Here is a 6,305-nt window from a genome sequence, read left to right as displayed (position 1 = left end):
AATTTTAGAGACGTTATTTTTTTTCTCCATACACTGCATTAGAAATAATACTACATCTGAGTTCCAGATATGCACTGTGGACTGCAGTACTGCTGCATGAACAGGCAGTGAGTGTGCCCTGGGTGGAGGGAATCAAAATCAGGATCAGCCCCAAATCTGCTAAGAGTCAACACAGCAAAGAAAAGAAGAGAAAGTTCTGTGGGGTGAGGGAACAATCTGCTGATGAACTAACTACAGAGTGCTGAGGACCTTACAAACTGGACACAAGCCCACTGTAATCTTTCCTTGAACCTTTTCCTTGAAAAGAGAGGTGGAAAGCAATCATATGGAAGAGAGAGAGGAGAGAATGGAGCCACTGCTGAATTATTATCCATGTCTGTCCCAAGTCCACTAGCCTGAATCTGTTTCTATGAGAAAATACCAAGCCACAGTTTTTTTACCCACTTCCAGAACCAGTGCTTTACACTACAGTTCCAAATTAAGTTAGGGGATCCAAATTTTTATCTACCAAGTAAGTCTTCCTGAAAATTTTTTACTTGTGTCTTAGCTAAGAGTTGAGAGAATTTCACTATGAGAAGCTGCATATTGGCCAGCAGCATTTCTACATTGCATATTTCAGAATTTCCAGTAGCTGAAGAAGGAAGTAGGCAAAAAGATTCAGCTGGGCTCTTTTAAAGTATTTTGATTCCCTTGTATCCCCTCATTGCCATAAAAATATAAAGGCCTTTAAAATGCTCACAGAAAAGTTAAATGAAAAATCATAATATGTTATCCCAAAAACTTCAACCCAGATGCTTTCAGTATTACCAGAATGTTTTGTACTGTTCACCTTATTGAATATTTTCCTGTTTTGCTGGAACTGCTTTTTTGGCAAAAAATTGTTCCAACAGTTTTCCATTGCTCTCTGAGAAAATGTAGAGTTCATTGCACTGTTTCAAGTAGCACACCATGAAAGCTTTATCATGCAAAAGGGAGAAGAAACATGGAAGACTGTTCATAGTGTGACATTAGCTCTGCTTTCTACTTGTAAAGTCTCTGGATTTCTTTGTGTGAACCCAACAACAACTTCAGTAGCTGCAGTGGTGAGCTTTGCTGTGGATTGTATGACTCTGAAAGCCAAACTAAGACAACCCCATGCAATGTCCATTTACTGGTTTTCTTGCCTTAGTTCAACTACCCTGCCATTGGATTTATACAAAGCAAATCATACAACCAAAGCCATATGTATGATTGACAGCTGCAGAGAAAAAAAGATAACAGAATGCAACCAAGTTGTTTCCACAAGATAAACACCAACAATATGGTTCTGCAAGTAAGCTTTATTTTCATGTGAATCATCAAACGTTCCTTCTCCACTTTTGCAGTTTGTAGGTAGTGGTAGTGTGCACTACATTGGATCTACAATCAGTGAAGCAAAGAACTCATCTTCAAACACAGAGGTTATTGTTTCTGAGCCAATCATTTCTGAATAAAATATTTATATCATGTTCGTGCATTTCACTTTCTGATTCTTAACATTTGTGAATAACACTTATTCAAAAGGGTTTTTTACCTCCTTTGCATGAGATATATTCATAAAATCAAAGTTAATACATAGCTGATACATCAAAAGAATTACAATTTCATCTATATTTGTCTATATAGGATGGTATATGTACTATAAATAACACATGCTTTTGTGAACCTGAACTGAATGTAAACATTAAGTGGATCAAATAAAGTAAAAGTCAGATTTAGTCTTTTATTTTCATAGTACAATAATTTAGTATTTCAAATATAAGTATCATAGGGGAAAAAAAAGCTGTTACTCATTTTTCCTTCTGCCCTTTGAGCATATCTGATCAAGTACCATGTGCAATTAGACAGTACGTTATTGTAAGTCTGCTATTAATCAGAGCAGTATTTGTGGCTGTTGTTTAAAAAAAAAAAAAAAAGTATATTTTTGTCTGTGTCAGAAATGATATATTAAAACTACTACTAACAAAAGATAGAAAGCATAATATGGATATATATGTATGTTTTAACTTCATTTGTATTGTCTCCAATAGTGCCCATGCAATTCAGGAAAATATTGTCTAGTTTTGAGTCTGTTTTGTCCATCTATTAAAAATAAAGATGTTTATTTTATTATCACTGAGCATCGTATGAGGTTTTGTGTCACAGAGACAGAAGTGAGATGACCCTCACGTGGGGGATCATTGGTGCTGCAGGGAAGCATCCCTGTAGCCCTTCCCCAAAGTCTGGTCCTCATGTTGGAAATAGAGTTCTTATTTCAGTCATCTCCACCTCACCCTCACAGCCACGAAGTAGAGCAGAGAGCCTGGAGCCCAAGGGAAATTCATAAATGGGGCTGGAGTCCAACAGGACCTCTTGGGAGAGATCTTTGACTCACAGGTATTATTCTGGAGTATGGGAGGATGGGTCCTGAACAGGAGCTGTGGCTTGGGCTGCAGGGTTGGTGATGAGCACAGGAAGCAGGAATTCCTGGTAAAGGAGCAGGAATGCATGTGCCTAGAACTGCATCTGGGTTTCACTATTTATGGGTGTAGACTAGAGCAAGGGCTTAGCAGTTCTTCATACATTAGAAGAGCCCTTTGTAGAGGACCATAAAGTCATCCTAGGCATTGAATTTGTTACAAATGCTGTTATTTAGAAATCAAAATTTTGGCTGACCAAAAATGAAAGCTCTTTAGCTTTCTAGTAACATCTACTATCCTACTAACAGCTTAATTTAATATCCAAAGGCACAAATGGGAGTCTATTGTAAATGTTACTATAACAACACATGCCAAAGATACAATGTATTTATCCCCTAGCTGCATTATAAAAATACATAGGCAACGCTATCCACTCCTGGATGAGCAATGGAGGCAGAGGCACTCATTCAGGAAGCAAAGCACAGCATGGGATTTTCAGTGTAACACAGCTCAGAGGTTCCTTTGAGAATGAAGAGCTCTGGTCCCCCTTGCAAGTCTTGGCTTGGATCCCCACTTGCACCTTCAAAAAACTAGTGCACATTTTAAGACAAGTACCCTGATATTCTTTCATTTGTATCTCAGAGTAAAAGCAACTCCAGAATTCTGCCAACTCAAAAAGGCAAGAATAACCTTCAAGTGAGGGCACAGTGATGATTTCTTCAGAAGCATTAGTGCTTCAGCACCTAACAAAACAGGTAAATGCCATGTGCAGGCCAGCTGTGGCCAGAACCACATCAAAAACCTGCTAAAGAGACTCTGTTTAGGAACCATTGGAAATGCAAAAGAAGAAAAAAAGAAAAAAGAAAAGAAAAAAAAGAAAAGTATACTTCTTGTGAAAAAAGATTAGATTATTCCCCACATTTCTGTCAAATTCACAAAAGGAAAGTGGACATAAAAACAAATAATGAAAAAGCAAACAAGTAGAGAAAGAAATTAAGCCCTTCAATGTAAGCATTTTTTATCAAGGAATATTGAACCAGTCACTTTTCACCACAGCCATTCAAGGACTGACCACAGTTAACACCAAGCAATTACATCAAACAAGGAGTATATGATCTCTACCTCCTTAGAGCATATTTAGTTGCCAAGTGTAGTTTAAAACCCACAAAAGGAACTGAAAAGACCATAAATACTGAGTAGTTTTTCACTTGAAAAGCGTGAACCTGGGTGCATCAAAATGCCATTAATTCCTTCTACCTGAGACAGTATTTCTCTCTTGGAAAGGCTGGAGAATTAGACCAGGTGTATGATAAACTTAAAAGAGGTTTAAAGAAGGCAATGTTAATACATGAAACAACACCTAGAATTGTTTCCAGGCATTAGGTGGTCTCCAGCCTGCCTTTTTTCTCAAGACCAGCATCATTCTCCCATTCAGGCCTCCAAGCACAGCTCAAGAGCATGCCTGAGCACTTTCAATTTGGTGGTGTGTGTATAGCCTCAGAGAGAAACCAAGCAGTTCTCCACTCCTGAAATGAGCTTTTTGGTTTTACTTGGCTGTCAAAGGGAGAAGCTGAAACTTACAAAACATGACTAACCTCACCTGAGTGCTTGAAATGGATCACATCCTAGAAATGACCACACAGATACCTGAATGTTGGTGAGATGTGGCCACTAATTCTTGCTCCTTGCTCCTCGAGAAGGAGGTTGAAGCCATGAATACAGTCACAGCAAACAGATGGCTCAGGAACAGGTGTGAGGAAGAGGACTTTGGAGTATTTAGAATTTAGGAAGTTCTCACAGAAAAAGTATAATTCCCAGGGGAGGATCTACACCTTTCTGCCTGGTGCACTGACCTTCTGCAACCAAGATTAGAAAAATAGATATGAGAAACATCCATCTAGGTTGCAAGGGTTTTTGTTGTGGTTGGGAGAAATTTACCCAATCTCCTAAATTGATGTTAATAAATAACAGGTGAAACACAATGTACATGAGGGGGTCAGGGGTAAGGCCTTAATAGACAAGGTAATAGACAGCAGAGGGAAAAAAAGGAAAGTTTTGCCTATGGATGAGAGAATTGATCACGTTGGCCATACTTAATTGATTTAGGAAATATCATGAGGTCGGAAGGAAGCAATGAAACTGTTTCTGGACTAATGCAGGAAACCTGGGTAATGAGGTGGAAGAACTAAAATGACTGAAGCAAGATGTGATGATCTCTCATACATACTAAGGGAAGAATGATAGAGTAGTTCTCAAGATGAAAAGAGATTTTTAAAGAGCTTTTGCTGAATTTATGTGCTGGGTTATATAGGCCCAAGGAATTCAACTTGAATGTGGACAGAAACCCTTTTAATACTATTAGTGATGAAAATGGTACTTCAAACTGCGTGATCATGCAAATATTTGAACTCTGCTGGAGACTGGGGAAAAAAAAGGCTGTTACAATGGCAGAAAACAAAGCACTTTGGGCCCTAAGGATAATAGATTTCTTCTTCAATCAATGTACAGACATGAAGAGGTGCTATTTCAGCTCTGAGTTAATGCATACATACAACATTGTGAAAGATTTGATGACAAGAAAAAGCTTGTACTGATAGCTGAGAGTGATTAGATTATCCTTACATACAAAGAGCAGTGAGAGGACATATTTATGCTAAAATATATTAAAATATATTAATTCAAATGAGTATACAATAGCAAAGAATGAACCTGGAATGGAAATTAGGAGAAAATTCCTCATCTAATTATTGCATTTCTGAAATAGTCTCCCCACTGAAATGTTGCAGATTGAAAGCAGTAGTGCTAAAAAACAGATCCTATGCAACGATGGTCTGGTTTTGTACATGTTATACGGCTACATCCCATGTTGCTCTTGATCCTAACATGCATCATACTGGAGTCTAAGCAAACCTCAAGTGTAAATTACTGATGATATTGGTAACTATCCTTCGGTGTAAATGGCAGTAGCAAGTCAATTTTAGCCACTTGTTAATTCATCCCAGAGTTTTCTGTGGTTGTGACTGAAGCACTGAAATTCACTTACTAATTTGGAAATGGACGAGGCATATTTTGCCAGGCTAGTAATAAATTTAATTGCAAATATTGGATTTGAATACATCCAGCCAATTTACTAATGGAATGTAATTATTATCTGTATATTAATAACTGAGTGGAGTGCTGCAATGCACTTTGTGTTACTCAGCTGTTCACATCCATCAAAATCTTGGACACAATTTTCAGAGGATTTAAAGGGAAAGATCCTCCCAGAAATGCTGGATTACTGCAGGCCTGTCATCAAGGTGTGAGGCAGCTCCGGTTACCTGGTTTTCTATTCCTATCCCATGATTTCAGCATGATTGTGTAAAACACAGATTATCTTTGATGATATTTTGACAACAGAGATGTCTGCTTTATGTTAGCTATGCCAGTAAGTGCTACAGACTCATGACTGCAAAAGTCTTCTCCTCTGAGAGTGGGCAGGAGTACGGACATGGTGAAAGGAATTAATGGTGCCTGCTATCCACTAGCCTCTAGGTCTTCCCTCTGTCTTGTATGTGATGCTTGTGCTATTCTGGATTATGGTTGTGTAGTGATACAGTGATTTAGTCTGTACTCAGCACCACAGTGGGTGTTCTTAGTGTGAACTTGCATAAAGTAGGCTGTATGGTCAGTTATGGGAGAGAGCTGTCTTTATAAGATCATGTCATCTCACAGAATAGCAAGAATATACATATTATATATATTAACCCTATATATATATATATATATATAGGGTTAAAAAATAGTATTGGGTTAAGTTGTATATAGTACTGAGCAGTTCTACATGATATTGTTGTAACAAATTTTAAGATGGTTTTTATTTCCTCCTATATCCTAGCATCCTTGAAA

Source organism: Lagopus leucura, unplaced genomic scaffold (genome assembly GCF_019238085.1).
Source record: "Lagopus leucura isolate 7727_CA_CO unplaced genomic scaffold, USGS_WTPT01 Super-Scaffold_100001, whole genome shotgun sequence".
NCBI classification, from domain to species: domain Eukaryota; kingdom Metazoa; phylum Chordata; class Aves; order Galliformes; family Phasianidae; genus Lagopus; species Lagopus leucura.
This window is presented reverse-complemented; position numbering follows the sequence as displayed.